Consider the following 16,828-nt stretch of genomic DNA (forward strand, 5'->3'; position numbering starts at 1 on the left):
CTCCTACTAATTTAAGGTCTCATATGGTCTAGTACAATTTTACATCAGCTTTTACAATGTTTCCCAAAGAGAGATACACACGTTAATTTTAAGTAGTATAGAGAGAACAATTTAAAAAATACATGGTTTTATTTTTCTCTGAATAAGGAGAGGAACTAACACATCAAAACTTGTGATCGTAGTAATCATGTTGCTTATGTCAGATCAGAAATCATCTGCTATATTCACACGGGATCTATAGCAGGAGTGTGTTTGGATGGTGCTGGCATATGGTACAAACTAAGAAGATAATACCTGAATAAATGAATTTGCCTCATCCCACACCTTCCGGAAGTACTGAGTGGTTCTCAGATTCAGTGGAAGCCAGACATCCTATCTAAACCTCTAGAACACCAGGGTCCTGGCTGCTGAGAACCCCAGGCACACGAGGCTGCTTGGGAAAGGTGAGTAGCAATATGTTTCAGAAGCTTTAGAGGAAAAATATGAAACGTGCTTGGAAATCTGAACAAACCCCCACCTTCAAGCCTTCCCTCCTAATAAGCATAGCTTAAACAACAAAAGGCCTTCTGAGATGCCTTGGGTAAGCTGTAATTCTATGCCAGTTAGTGTAAATTGAGAAACAAAAGCAAACGGAAAGATTATGTAAAGATTGAGGAGGGACAGTATACGATATTGTATCCTGTGCATTTAAGAACATGGGCTGTGGATCACCCACATTTGCTATGGTACATATGCCATTTATTTAACCTTAAATAATTTACTTATGTTATTACAGTATTTTAGATGGGAAAATATAAAGTCAAAACGGAACTCTGAGAGGGAGGTGTCTGGTATGAAGCAATTAATTAATGGAAGCTTAACTTATCATATCATTACGAGTACTATGACTCTTTCCCTGCCCCTAAATGGATTTAAACTTCTAACCATTTCCCACTCATCTTTGTATCTCTGGCACTGGGCACAAGGCTTAGTGTGTTGTTAGTATTCAAGACACACTTGTAGAATTATCCCATGACCACAAGCACTAAAATCGCCAGAGAATTTAGGTCTGATTGTCACCCGAAGCTTTTCAGAGATAAAAATGTGAGCTTCAGCTTCCAGTGCAATAATTACAACTGCAGGACATGACTCCAAAGTTACATCTCATGCCAAGTCCAAAATAAGCAGACCAGATAGAAAACTGTGTTGAGAGGGTTGCCTGCTGGAAATATTTGGAAATTTTAACACTAATATTAACTATCCCATCTTTTTTTTTTTTTTTTGCATCTTTTGCAAAGCCGTGGTGAATGCAGCCTTTATATAAGAGAGGAGGAAATGATTACACACAGATTGGACATTCGATGACATTATTGATGATAATACTCTGGCGTTCTGCAAGTTCACTTTAGAAGAGGCAAAAGCAGAGCAGTTATAGTCTATCTGCTTTAAACTAGCCTGATAGATGTAAAACTGGGATGCAGTTATCCTATTTTGAATGCATCAGTAAGCTTTAGGATGTTTATGTATGATGTATAACTAGAAAAATAAAGTCATCATATTATTTTATATGAAATTAATTAACCAATATATTTTCATTAAATTTCCATTAAGCTCAAATACAACTTTATGTAGGCAAATTCTGAGTGGAGGAATTTAGAAATGATGAATAGCAATAGCATATAACTGAAAATAAACATCTAGAACTGTTTCTGGGCTTTAGTAATATAATATTGAGAATGGAATTATACATTTGAATGTCCTCATCTTCATCCCTATCCTGATCAGGAGCTGACACTTACATATCTTTTATGGGAAAGGAAGGAAGAAACCTCCTATTTCTTAAATAGTTATAAAATTTTGTTTCTAAGTCTCTTCCCTACGAGTTCACTATTCATTTTTCTCTTTGGCTTTATGCTTATTATTTTTGGAGCATCTAGCATATGCCAGACATTTTAGTGTGAATTAAAAGCTCCTAAGTATGTAAGACACTTATGTGCTCATCTGTTGGACTCTGTGTACCTTGAAAAAAGGGAAAATAAACAATGCATGCAGTATAACATCATGGGTACATTTTCAGCCTGTTTAGGAGTCAGTGTGGAAAGCTGTTCATTATTTTTTGGGGACGAGGGCTGTCAATGATAAATTCACATAGTCATAATGATGGGAGCTTAAGACAGTCAGCGTTGTTAAGGTTTATAGCACAAGCTCTGGAACTGAATTTACTGAGTTCAAATCCCAGAGACCCACCACATACTAGCTGTATCCTTTAAAAAGTCAAGTAACTTGTCAGCAAATCAGTGTTTTTAGCTCTAAAATGGGGGCAATCGTAATACTTACCTTACAAATGTAAGAGTTCAATGAGCTAAATATATAAAAAGAATTTAAAGCGTACCTGTCACATTGTATATACTCAAGGGATATATTTACATTGTTTTAATAAATATTACATTGAATAGTTATAGCTATTACTTTCTATACCTCCCTGGTAAGACAAAAAAATAACATTTGAGAAATAATGAATAACTAGAGGAGACGCATGAGCTATGGGGCATTCAGGTAAACAATTATAAGTGCTAAAAATAAAAATAAAAACACCGCCAACATTCACTGAATATTTAACACCGCCAAACAACCATGCTATGTTCCTGTGTTTCGTTCTCACAACTCGGGACAGTAGATAAGGATTGCCAAAAATCATTAGTTTTCTAACAAGATTAAAAAGGCAAGATTGATCATAACTCCATCAAGGAAAGGATAAATGTAGCTGCAAAGAGCGAGGTGAGAAGTCACTTGGAGATGGCAATATGCCACCCGCCTCCCAAAGAGGCATGTTCAAGTATTCATGGATCATCATCCTTCTGATATCTAAGAAAGACAGATCCAAAAAAACCTGAAGTCTTTTGTCTTGCGGAATGGGATATGCAAGTATGGGGGTCCAGAACTTAACTGATCAGTACAAAGGAGACAAAACTGAGGACTGCCACCAGGGGTCCCACTGATCATTGCCAATGCCCTGCTATGTTTCTCTAATTAAATACTGAATTTAAAAAATAATTTTGGAATACATTAAGAACCTCAGATTTGTCTAAATCTATAGTTCGTTATTAACTTCTAAGCAATATCATCTTTTGTCATATTATTATATTATTTTAAAGTAGTTTTAACATTTAGATGCAAATTAAAATCACGTATCTCTAGGAGATTTTATAAAATAGCAATGACTAGGCATGGCTTCCCTGTATCCTAAAATAGTAGATTGCAGTGGAATTTAGAAATTAGTATTTTTTAAAAGTCTCCCAGGTGATTTTAACCTCCCAGAGTTTTTTCAGGATTGAAATAAATAAATAAATAAATAAATAAATAAATAAAACCTCTATTATTCTACTTTTCTGTGGAGCAGCACTCAAGGGTAGTTAATGAGTCTTCTCTGTGAAATATAAATCTTTAATTAGTATACTTATACATTTTAAACTTTAAAACATGGTTCTAGATCTATAGTTCTCAAAGTCTTGGGGATAAAGAACAAGAGAGAGTTGCTTACTATAGCATGATTTCTGCCATAGGAAAGATCTTGGATTTGTTCTCTAGAACAGAAGGAAACCACCAAAGGACAATCGCTAAGAAAGACTCAGGTTTGTGTCATAGCAAAAATCAAACTGACAAACTGACAATTTGAGGTGCAGTTCAATTGAGAGATTACAAGTCTTAATGCTGGACATCAGTGACTAAAGAAATAAACTTTCTGTTTACTATCTGTTCCTTCCTCCCACTTTTCTCAGACTCTAGGGAAATCTGTATAAGCCAAAGAGGGCAGTAAATGGCAGACACTTTATAGTCAAAATTTTCACAGAATAAAAAAATCATAGCAACTCATGGAGATTTGCCTAAAATGTCATCTATTTCCAAACTTTTAGTTACAATAGAGCTAGCATCACATATCTGTAAAGGAACTTGGATATATTCTCCCAAATTATCAAACCTGAGGTATAAACTTCAATGTCTATGAAGTGAACTGCTTGCCTCCTTAAGGAAAAAACTTTCTCTGGGCAGTAACTGAACCCAGGAGTCCTGAGTCAGGGGCTAAACATCTCATTGTGTTTCCTTTTATCAAGGGCACACCTGTTCCTAACTGCTTTCTTTATTTCTATTTATATTTTTAGACTGGAGAAGTGCCAGGAGGATTAATTATACCAGTTAATGTTTCCATTTGAAAGGAGATGATACTCTGTAAGTACTAAATATTATTAAATATAATGGAATTAAATTGCTTTAAAAGAGACAAATGGTATAATTCAGTATTTCACTGATGCCCAGAAAACTACAACACCTCATGTTGAGTCATCAGGATAAAAATAATAGAGTTTTTGTTAATTCCCCAAATCATATATAAAATAATTTCATTGAGTGTATATCTCACCGATTCCTAATGAAACACAGATCTGTGTAAGACATGAGTGGCTGTAGACAATTTGATGAGGAATGAATTAATTACTCAGTCATCCCAAATGGCATTTCTTTTAAAATATACATGATTTCCATATTCTTACTGTCATTTCAGATCTGAAATAGTTCATTCTAGGAGAAGAATAGCATAAAATTAGGAGTATTCACTCCTTGCATTTAGATATTAATGAGAAGCCCCACCATCCTCACTCTGTGGGAATCTCTCTTTGCCTGAAGGGGAAATGTATACAGCTATTTTTTGTTTTACCCTGCAATAACACAGAGCCAGAGGCCCTACGCCTTGTCCACATGTCTAAGAATTGCAAATATACTTCCTAAATGTTAGTGTTAATAAATAATACATATGGCAAGTAACATTAAAATGTAAGGTACTGCAAATAATCAAGCTAGAAATAAATAGATGAATAAAGTGCATCTGCCTGGTAACCTCTTGTTGTTAGTCATAGCTGAGAAAAATCCCTCAAATCTGTCCAAAGATCAACATGTTCAAGGGATTTTTATTCCCAAGGAGTTTTCATGGAAAAGAGGGTGTACTGCATTGAGGTTAAACATGCAGTAGGCTGCCTGGGTCCTTGACCTGACTTCAATGTCTACACACTGTGTGAACTTAAGCAATTTGCTCAATGTTCCTGTGAATTAACACAGTTTTCTCCATAAATGGGATGATGCTAGCTCCAGAACTCATGAGGTTGTTTGTAAAGATTAAATGAGATGATATATGTGAAATGTGCAGCACTGTGTCAGCTAATTAGTAAGCATTTACTAAATGTTCATCATTATCCTAGTACATGTAGCTGTACGGTATAAACACCTCCATCACTCAGAAAAAGGAAAGGCAAGGAAGATGAAGAAATCAACAAAGGCTCATTCATAGAGAATAAGGCACTCATCTGTTCGTAAGATTCTGAGTTTCTGAATTCCTAGAGGTGATGCTATTTGAGAAATACTTAATGCTCTTTAGAATTGGGTATCAATATGGGTATTGGTATTAGATACAGAAAAATGAAGATGGATAACAAATACTTCTATTTATCACAACAAGTCGACTTGTTTCTAATTAGAATTAAGTTTCACATTTCAATTCAGAAAATATTTGCAAACAAAACATGAATTGGAAAAAACTTCATTGTTACCTAATCAGGAAAAAAAATGATTTCTAAGTCTTCCAAATTATCAAGATTTATACCCGCAGACATCATTCTAAATTTAAATAAACTAAGTTTGAAGATGGGGAAGCATTATTTTTCCTCCTTTGCAGATTTTTCTTTGACAGCTAAGTTTAATTTATGCTTTCATCAGGCAAACATTCACCAGGTGACTTTTACTCTGATGTTTGAAGAACCCAGCTACCTATTTCATAACATGACATTATAATTTATTAGCATTCCAATTAAAAACCTAATTTGTCTATAACCTTCAAGTTTATTATTTATATTGCACCTTCCTAGTAGCTAATAAATCATTTGTAATTGACTATAATACCAAAAAGCTAAATACCAAGCCCTATAATAATCTGAAAATGATGGGCTATGCAAATAGATCTGCCTCTCCCGCTACACATAAAGTTAGAGAAAAGGGTAAAGGTTTAGCAATTTGTAGAAAGATATGAAACAATATTATAAATAGTTGTCACTAACTGACTATCTGCCATTTCCAGGAACATAAATATTATTTGTCACATGGCACAGATAAGAAGCTGAGACTCAAAGAATGTAAGAAACCTGTACTACAGCGCATATAGACTCCAAGTGAGGGGGACAGGATTTTAGCTAGAAATACCTGGTTCACAAAGCATCAAACCACTTCCAACACATCTCTTCCAAACCCAAACAAAAGAGGTGCACTCCCTTCTGAGCATATCTCCTTATTAATTCACCCATTTTACCACATCAAAAATAATCAATATCAAAGAGAAAATACAATTCAGTTTTGAATTATATTTCTAGGTTAGTCATAGATTTTTTTTACATAAAAAGAATTTATTAAAAATAAACGTCTACCTCTTATCTCCTTTGACATCCTTCTTACGTCAAATGGTGCACATCAACCTGAGTCACCACAGGATCGAATTATACTCTGCTCCTTGCCCCATCTAATATTTATTTGCACATTAAAGATATCACGACTGGCTAGAACTGGCTTCTGAATATGTGTGCTCCTTATCAAGGCCATAGTTTACAGCTTTGCTAGGGAGAGCTATGCTAATGAACTATTTTATTTATTTATTTATTTATTTATTTATTTATTTATTTAGAGACGGAGTCTCACTGTGTCATCCAGGCTGGAGTGCAGTGGCGTGATCTTGGCTCACTGTAACCTCCACCTCCCAGGATCAAGTGAGTCTCCTGCCTCAGCCTCCTGAGTAGCTGGGACTACTGCAGGCGTGTGCCACCACGCCCAGTTAATTTTTGTACTTTTAGTAGAGACAGGATTTCACCATGTTGGCCAGATGGTCTCAATCTCTTGACCTCATGATCCACCCTCCTCGGCCTCCCAAAGTTCTGGGATTACAGGCATGAGCCACTGCACACAGCTGGCCTATTTTATCGTAAAGAGAGACCTGCAAGAGAGGCTGCTGGAATCCCTAAAGTCTCCCTAGATCTGATGTAATCATGTCTGGCTGACTCAACAGCAACTGCTTGGCAATAAGATGCCATACAGAACACCTGGAGAGATGCCGCCTTCTCTGTCTTTGTCTATCTTTCAAGTATCCCAGACTCAACTTTTAAGATGTCTCAGATCTCAGGACAAGAGAAACACTTGCATAATGATAATCATAAAAACAGTAATAGCATCAATGCTAACAATAAGAAAATGTAGGGAGATGTGGCAATTAGAAAAGAGCGTATTAATCTTGTAGCATTTTGAATGCACATAGAACTCAATCAAGTTGAACTTGACACAGAAAAATATACAGTAATTTCGTGAGAATGCAAGATTGTTTTCAAATAATTGTCACAATCCACAGAAAAATAAGCAGTTAAGGCAAATTGCATTCATCTTTTGTTCTCATTTTTTTCATGTACAGACTTAAAAGACAGTTTCAGTTGTATGGTGAAATTTCTGGAGATATGACCTACAAATGTGGCTGATACCTTTTTTCCTCTTCTTTCATTGGAAAGTTAAGATTTCTTCAAAGACTATCTTCATGTAGCTCTTCTTTGACCCAAAAATAATTTGAATTATAATAATGAAAAACAGTAAGTAAAACAAAGCATCATATTCTCCCTTGAAATACTCTCTGTTTCTTGATTTCCAGAATATATCCCTCTCCTGTTTTGTTTTGTTTTGTTTTGTTTTGTTTTGTTTGAAACAGAGTTGCACTCTTCACTCTTGTTGCCCAGGCTGGAGTGCAATGGCGCAATCTCAGCTCGCTGCAACCTCCGTCTCCCAGATTCAAGCGATTCTCCTGCTTCAGCCTCCCAAGTGGCTGGGATTACAGACATGAGCCACCGTATCTGGCCTCCAATTTTGTTTTGTTTTGTTTTCATTTTTCCTGATTGCATTATCTTTCATAATCTTAATCTCCTCTGTTGACACCCTCTTCTTTTGTAGAACTCAAAAGACTGGAGCTTCCTGCAGTAGCATCCGCAATTTTCTCTATTTAAACACTCTCCTTAGGAGATCTTATTTCATCCTTTGATTTCTCCATTATACATTAACCTGCTCCTCATTTTAGTAAATGGCCATACCATCTACCCAATACATCCTCCTGATCCCTCTCTTCTCACAAATACTACATCTAAATAGTCTGTAAGAAGTGTTGGCTCATTCTCTAAAAATATTCCTGAAGTCTCAGTTTTCTTATTTCCAATGCTACCCATTCTGTATATTGCAGCCTAACTGATCATTTTGATTTTTTTAAAGAATCATGCTGTTGCCCTCAGTTTAAAACTCTTCAGTACCCACCCATCACATTTAGAAAACAGGCTAAGGAATGGGCACAGTGGCCCACACCTGTAATCCCAGCACTTGGGAGATCAAGGTGAAAGGACCACTTCTGCCCAGGAGTTTGAGACCAGCCTGGGCAATGTAAAGAGACTTCATGTCTACAAAAACAAAAATAAAAAATTAGCTGGGTGTGGTGAGGTGCACCTGTAGTCCTAGCTGCTCAGAAGGTTGAGATGGGAGAATCGCTTAACCCTAGGAGTTGGAGGTAACAGTGAGCTATAATCCTACCTCTGCACTCCAGCCTGGGCTACAGGCTATAGAGTGAGACTCTGCCTGTAAAACAAAACAAAACAAAAAGAGGAGAGGAGAGGAAACGGGCTAAGCTCATTATCTTGATTCACATAGCGACCTATGTTACCTGACCTTGATCTTACACTCCAACTTCATCTCATACCACTCTACTCCTAGCTTACAACTTACCAACCACCTGGATTTCTTTCCGTTCCTCTAACAAGTTCACTTTGTTCCTTGTTAAAGGCATTTGCATTACTCCCCCTTTTCTTTCCATAGTTGGTTACTTCTAGTCATGCACAGGGTAGCTTTAAAAAACACCAATTCAGCCTGGGCATGGTGACTCACATCTGTAATCCCAGCACTTTGGGAGGCTGAGGTGTGAGGCTCACTTGAGCCCAGGAGTCCAACATAGCCTGGACAACATGGCGAAACCCCAAGTCTACAAAATATACCAAAAAAAGATCCATGCCTGTAGTCCCAGCTACTTGAGAAGCTTAGGTGGGAAGATCACTTGAGTCTAGGAGGCAGAGGTTGCAGTGAGCTGAGATACTGCCACTGCACCATCTTTCCTTGGTAACAGAGTGAGACCCTGTCTCAAAAAGACAAAAACAAACCAAAAAAAGACAAACAAAGAAAACACCAATTCAGAAAATATTTTCCAAAAATCCGAAACTAATCATCCAGTCATTCTGCATTATGTCACTCTGTTTCATCTTCTGTATTTTCTTACTCTCCAACCTCAAACACTAGAATATAAGCTTCATGAGAGTAGAGGCCTGATCTGTTCAGTCTGTGTTTCAGCAGCTAGAAGAGTGGCTCACTAACATTAGGTGCTGCGTAGTAGATTGCTGAATGAGAGAACGAATGAATGTAAACAAACAAGGTGGTAATAAAACGAATTTTCACCATCTAGATTCTAGACACTTGAGAAAGATAAAATTCTGTCCTTTTATCTATAGATTATGTTCTATCTATAATCTAAAAGGATATATTCTGTCCTTTAGATTAGTTTGGGATTCTAGATAGGTATTTGCAGATCAATTTCATGTCAAAATAGTATGGAGTTTTTGATAGAGTGGTCATTCTAATCTGACACAAAACCTAGTTGCTCACGTGAATACCAAATAATCCCTTACTATGTCTACATGAGAACTGGGTTTATTCAGACACACAAGGCAATTTATATGTTTTTTGAATAAATATGTATTCTATTTTCCATGTACTGTGTTAACTTTGGAAAATGTAAGTGAGACAGAGTCCCTTTCTCAGATCCCTTGATCTAATGCAGATAGTAGAACAATAAATATAAAATTAATACTACAACATGAAAAGTGAAATAAGGCTGAATAACACAAAGAAGGCATCTTTGGAGGATTCTCAAAGCAACAGAAGAGGTGAGAACCGAGAAAAAGAGAATGTAGCATAGTGTCAACAAAAGAAGGGAATCAATTTACCAAAGCCAGTGGAAGAAAACTCCCAAGTAGACAGAAGTAGATAAAGCACATCAACAGCATAGCTTAATGGTAATGACCAGATCCTTTTAGACCAGGTTTGCATTCCAGCTTCCCTACATAGAAGTTGTGTGTCTTTTGGGCAAGCTACTTATTATTTCCTTCTACAGATGAGAACAATGGAGGCTTGGAGAGCACTGTTCATTGCCTCAGAGCGGTATTGTGAGGCTAGAATGAGACAATAATCGGTGTAAAATATGTAATGTCACAGTTCTTGGCACATGAGTGACCAGTGAATTTTGCAACACTCAGTTGAAAAACACAAAGTGACAGGAAATGAGTTAAAGGGATAGACAGGAGCCAAATTAAAGAGTCTGGATGTTGATTGAGAAATTGTAATTGTTGCGACTTTGAATTTAGATATGTTTAACAGAAAAAAATATACCTCTAAGGTTCTCATTTGTTCCCTTCTAAATACTGCTGGGGGAGGTGGCATTGCCCGTTAGATACACAGTTTAGTGGTTTCAATATTGCCTGTACTGATTATTAGCTGAATCACCTGTTCCAAATTATTTAAGCTTTCACCTCTTCTTTTAAAATCAGGAATAATTTTGGGAGCTAACTTATTAGGTTTTTATGAGAATTAAACATATTAAATCAGTATAAATCACTTACATTTTGAGAGATATTAAAATAAACAAATGCACAATAAATAGGAGCAGGCTGGGCGTGGTGGCTCATGCCTGTAATGCTGGCACTTTGAGAGCCGGAGGCAGAAGAATTACTTGAGGCCAGGAGTTTCAGACCAGCCTGCGCAGCACAGTGAGACCCTATCTCCAAAAAAAAATTAAATAAAAAATAACAGCAATGCAACAGGCATGGTTCTGCTTTTCTCATTTTTTTAAACGAGGCTTCTCAAGTTCAAGGATATCTGTCAATAACGCAAAAACAGAAATTAAAGTAAAAAGTGCATAGATATAGCTATAGATATAAAATTAAATTCCTATCAATGATAAAGGAAAGAAAAAAAAAAAACATGGCCCAAATCTAAGACAGCAGGTTCAAAGAAAATTCAAGTTCATCACATTTACTGCAATGGTAGATCTGGTATTGTTGCCCATTATAGGCAGGGCCTTACCAACAGTGCTTTAGTGAGGAGAACATTTGACTTTTGAGTTTGACACTCCTGAGTTTGAGTTGAGGTTTCATTCTTAAGAACTCTGTGATGCTAGCAAATTCTTAAACTTCTGGAGCCTTTTAAAAATTGTTTTTAAAGAAGACATGAGATTATCCATATGACAGGGTCATTGTGAAGATTAAATGCAAGAGTAACACGAGAAATGCACTCTATGTTTGTTAACAGAATGTGCATAGGAATGATCACAAAGTCAGCTGCTTCTTAAAAAATGGTTATCACTGCTTAGAGAGACACATGGTAGCTGGCAGGATACTCAAGCCTCAATGAGTCCTGCCAAAAGGCCAATTTCGTTTTGTGCCTAGATGCATCATTAAAAAAAAAAAAAAAAAAAAAAGATTCAAGTTTATCCACTCCAATATGTCACCATTCTTCCCGTGAAAGGTTATCTAAACTCATAGGCAATGTGGATCTCTAGGAGCAGCCCTACTCAAAGGTTAGCTGCGAAGTCTAAGTTTGCTTAAGAGTTAAGAACTTGACAAGGAAGAACAGAGAAGAGCAGACGGTTGAGGAGTGCTAACACCTTCTTTAGGAAATCCAAACCGAGGGAGTCATCAGCAAAGGCTGAGAGATTAGCTTCAAGGAAAATAGCTATTTCAAGACACTGAGGAGAAATTAGAAACGACCAGCTGGTGTGAATCAAGAGAAATATGTTGCTAAAAGGTAGTGGGGCAAGCTGTTTACAAGGAACTAGGCTTTCTAACAGCTTTCTTAGGCACCGTGATTTTTTGTTTTGCTTTGTTTCTTTCACTATTTCCTCCTATTTTTCCTCTAAATCCTTTGGAAGGTTGTAGAATGAATGGCTGTAAAATGTGAAAAGAAACGTGGATGAATCAAAGGACGCTTTGTGATTTCTCTTTATTTTAATGAGTCACAGGCAGAATGGATTTTGGCATCTTCAAAATTGCTATCTGTCAAAGGATTCTCAAAAATTTGAGTTCACCTTCCTGTTCTGAAGTCTTTACTGCCTCCTGCCCACTCCTAGTATCCCACTTGCACACAAGAACACATACACACACATGTGCATGCACACACACACAGAGGACCTCTGAAACACACTCATGGCCAAAGACCTACCCCCCTGTCTTGGAGAAGACCACCAGGTATCCTCTAGTGGTACTTTTGCTTTTTCTGGCCTAAGAGCCTTCAGAAAATTGTATAGCCAAAGACCCCACAAGAAGTTTGAGCAGGACTGGGAACTCTTTTCTGTTTCTGTAAAGCAAAAACTATGTCTTCAAGAAATAGTGGAACTCACAAGAATTGAAGATTATGTCTCTTTCAAGGTACCCAGCAGAATTCTAAAGAAAGCATTAGTTTTTACACCTAGATGCAAAGTATTCTTGGAGAAGTAATTTAGGGAAAAATAAAGGAGATAAATTTCAGAGCCAGGCACAACAGGACTTGAGTTTGAGCTTCAATGGTTGATGCTTGCTCCGGCTTTTACTTTCTCCTTTGAGGCAGGCAATAGCATCATGCTTATTTAATAGGTTAGGAAACATGTTTGATAGGTCACATCTTTGTACATACTAAATGTTCAATATGCAAGTTTTCTTCCATCTTTTCCCCTCACATACATTAACCTTCTTGATCCTGAAAACAGATGCAATTTAGGTCAAACAGGGTTATTATGAAGGTCAATGCCACAAAGCAACTTGCCCAAGTAGACACCCCCTATCAAGCTATCTGTTGATTCTATTCTGCACAGTTTGGACTCCTAATAAATAATTCCTAAACTGAACAGCAATCCATCTCTTCTTCTCTCGGGTGATGCAGAACAGTCTTAGGTGCAGATTTTATAGAGGAGAAAAGAAATGATTGATGCTCCATGTAGAACACAGAACCAAACTGTGGTAACTAAGATTGGCAAAACTGTTACCTGTTTCCTGTGTAAATGCTCAACTCTCCTATTTACCAGGTAGAAGATGTCAGGACAAGGAGTTTGAAACAGCTCTTTGTTTCCTAAGCCCAAGAATTTCAAGACAGATCAAAAACGGTGTCACAAACAGTACCAAATCAACTTCACCCCATTATTTAATTCTATACATGAATATTATTGCAGACATTATTTCTAAATTGAAGTATATTTGACTTAAGATTGAGTATGACTGTTATTACAATGACTACAAAGAAACGAGGCAAATATGATTTTTCTGCAAGGCAATAAAATATTTTTATATGAAAACGGTTTGAATTAAAAATTACTTTAAATGTGTCAAAGAAAATGCTGAACATTCCCCAAGCACATATTTTTGTACCTATACCTTTCAGGGATATATTCAACTTCTTTTCAGTCATACGGATTCATCAAACCTATATTGCATTCCTATCATTTGCCAGAGAAGTTCCACACAGGAAGGATGAATAATACATGGTCCCTGCCTTCAAGGAGTTCTCATTCTAGGTTGAATTTTCTCCTCCTATATATGTGAGTCAGTGGAAAGTAAAATAGAGCAGAATTCGTTTCAGACAGTGTAAATCTGATGGAAAGTATAAAACATTTTTTCCTCTAAACGAAATAACACATTCCTTTTCAGACTTAATATGTGAATGTGATTTTTTTCCTGTTCTACATGTTTGTTTTAACTGATTCTTTAAAAAGCTTCATTCATTATTCTAGAGTATTACAAGTTATGTCTATGATTAAAATACATGTTAAATGGTTTTAATATATATTTAAATTTCAACATGCAATTGTTATTGGTCAACTTACAGAGCTGTTAGGGCTCTGTTCTCAGATGGGGGATAGCTCGAGAAAATGAAAATAACCCAAGGGTATGCTCAGCTGATGGAATTTATATCCATACAGTGAGGCAGTCAGGCAAACTCTGTGGTCAACAGCACAGGTTTTCCAGTAACGTGCCATTCACAGTCTCCGTTAAACCTTCCCCGATCCTGCTTCTGTCCTGGACTGGTTATCCAATCCCTAAGAACCTCACATTTGATACCGGCACAATAATGAGAAAACCACACAAAAATCAATCAATCATACAAACTTATGACCCTAAAGTTTTGGGGAAAAACTAAGAAGGTGTTTGGAAAGAGCTGATTCTATAAAAAATAACGTAATAGAAGAGGCAGATATTAAAATATGTATGAAAGGATTAATTTAAACCTGCCTATAAGAATTAGCTTCTGAAGATTTCTGAGCTCCTGCTTCTCTGCTTGTTCTGTTCTTATCATTATCAGGTATATTTAAAAAAAAATCATGAAGTTGGAAGAAGTTGAGAACACAGCCAAAATCTAACATCATCTAGAACAGTGCCTCCCCAATAGTAGACACACGACTCATTCATTATTCATCAAATATCTTTCAATATGTAACCAGAATACAATGAGGGTTCCAAGTGGAAAATATGCTGTCCCCCAAAGGTTGCCTAAATTCATAGGCAATGTGGATCTCTGGGAGCAACCATACTCAAATGTTAGCTGTGAGGCCTACATTTGCTTAAGAGTTAAGAACTTCACAAAGAAAAATAGAGAAGAGTAGACAGTTGAGGAGTCCCACCACGTTCTTTAAGACATACAAATCCAGGGAGTCATTGTTGAAAGAAAATATAGATATTAAATCTGTAGCTTTAAGTCTGCTCAAGAATATGCTAAAGACAAGAGTATATTCTAATTGTTGGTACAGTATCTTATTAAGAAATCTTCCTTTTTGAAATTTTTATTCTTAATATTTTTGACTTTCAAATCACATAACCCATCCTGACATCAGTGGGTCACACAAGTATACTAATCCCATGGGGGTGAAAGTGGAGAAGAGAATGAACATGTTCAAAAGTAATCTTACATATCAAAAGTGTTTAAATGCATTTTTGTAAACAGTACCTACTGTGTCTATCTTATCTCACATATCTAAATTGGAGATACACAATAGAGGTCAGAATTTAAAAAGTTCTGATTACTCTTGCAATGAAGAAACATATTACAATTTCATTAACTCATGAGTTTCGTAGCTGATATTGAGAATCTCTGTTTCACATTGTTGCAGCCGCTGGACTAAAGACATGGGTGACAGGCTTTCTGGGAAAGGGCTAACAACCCCTGACTCTTCGGAGTTGGGAGCATAGAAGCCAGCTGGACTTCCTGGGTGGAGTGGGGACTTGGAGAACTTTTCTGTCTAGCTAGAGGATTGTAAATGCACCAATCAGCACTCTGTGTCTAGCTAAAGGATTGTAAATGCACCAATCAGCACTCTGTAAAACAGACCAATCAGCACTCTGTAAAATGGACCAATCAGCAGGATGTGGGTGGGGACAAATAAGAGAATAAAAGCTGGCCACCCCAGCCAGCAGCAGCAACCTGCTCAGGTCCCCTTCCACAGTGTGGAAGATTTGTTCTTTCACTCTTCACAATAAACCTTGCTGCTGCTCACTCTTTGGGTCTGCACCACCTTTAAGAGCTGTAACACTCATTGCCAAGGTCCACGGCTTCCTTCTTGAGGTCAGCAAGACCAAGAACCCACCAGAAGGAACCAACTCTGGACACAACATGACATCTATTAATAACTCATAGGATGTGCTTGGGAAAATGTTACAGTTAAGACATTTTGGCTGGACATGTAATCCCAGCACTTTGGGAAGCCAAGACAGAAGATCACTTGATCCCAGGAGTTCGAGACCAGCCTGGGCAACATGGCAAAACCCCATCTCTATTAAATAATAATAATAATACAAAAATTAGCCAGGCATTGTGGCACATGCCTGTAGTCCCAACTCTAAGAGGGCTGAAGTAGGAAGATTGCTTAAGCTTGGGTGGGTGAGGCTGCAATGAGCCACGATTCTGCCATTGCAATTCAGCCTGGGTGACAGAGCAAGACCCTGTCTTTAAAAAAAAAAAAATCCTAAGCTTCATGAACCACTGCATCACACTGGCAGTTGCTATTCCCTGGCTTCTTGCAGCATATATAGCCTGAATAATCCTGAAATCAAGACAGTCAGGGACCTGCAAATGAGGTTGTACAGCAAAATTATTGATAAAGCCCTTTCTGTCTATAAAGGATGAACACAGTATACTCCCTGGTAAGTGATACAGGTTGTAATACAGAAGGCAAGGCTTTTTGATCTCAAATGGATTTTTTTTTCTTCCTCTCTGACTTCTCTGTTGAGAGAAGGTGCAAGAGATGAGACAGAGAGTAGGATATTTTTAGCTGAGAAGCAGCTCTTCATAAGAAAGACAACTTCAGGGAAATACTGCTGGTAGGTACTAGATTTTACTCTATTTACCAGATGTGCATAAGAGTTCAATACTTATTGTTGAGTGAATCAATGTTTTAAAAAGTTAAATGATTTGAGTGCAGAGTAGCAGAAGGGATATGACTGGGTGTCTGTCCCACTTATGACTTCTGCTTAATGGCTTTGTGACAAAAGTTACAATATAAAGAACTATAGTATCAAGATATGAGACTGCATTTTCTTAACTTTCCTTTGAAAATAATTGAATAACAGAATATCTACTTCATTTCTTATTTTCCCCTCAAAACCAGTTTAAATATAATTCCTTGTTATTTATATTTTTATGTCATTAAAATCTCATATTCACTATACAGCCATAA

The 16,828-nt window shown here is 36.9% G+C and overlaps 1 protein-coding gene and 1 long non-coding RNA gene across 4 annotated transcripts in view; one reads left to right on the plus strand and one right to left on the minus strand.

The window, feature by feature from the left end:
- CDH8 (cadherin 8) overlaps window positions 1-16,828 on the minus strand; it is a 390,268-nt gene that overhangs the window by 290,607 nt on the left and 82,833 nt on the right. The gene's annotated exons all lie outside the window — the stretch shown is intronic.
- On the plus strand, window positions 324-7,114 carry LOC135968864 (uncharacterized). Its single transcript, XR_010583873.1, has 3 exons — window positions 324-443; window positions 4,140-4,206; window positions 6,506-7,114. It is a non-coding gene; the product is annotated as an uncharacterized lncRNA (long non-coding RNA).

This window comes from Macaca fascicularis, chromosome 20, assembly GCF_037993035.2.
Source record: "Macaca fascicularis isolate 582-1 chromosome 20, T2T-MFA8v1.1".
NCBI lineage: Eukaryota > Metazoa > Chordata > Mammalia > Primates > Cercopithecidae > Macaca > Macaca fascicularis.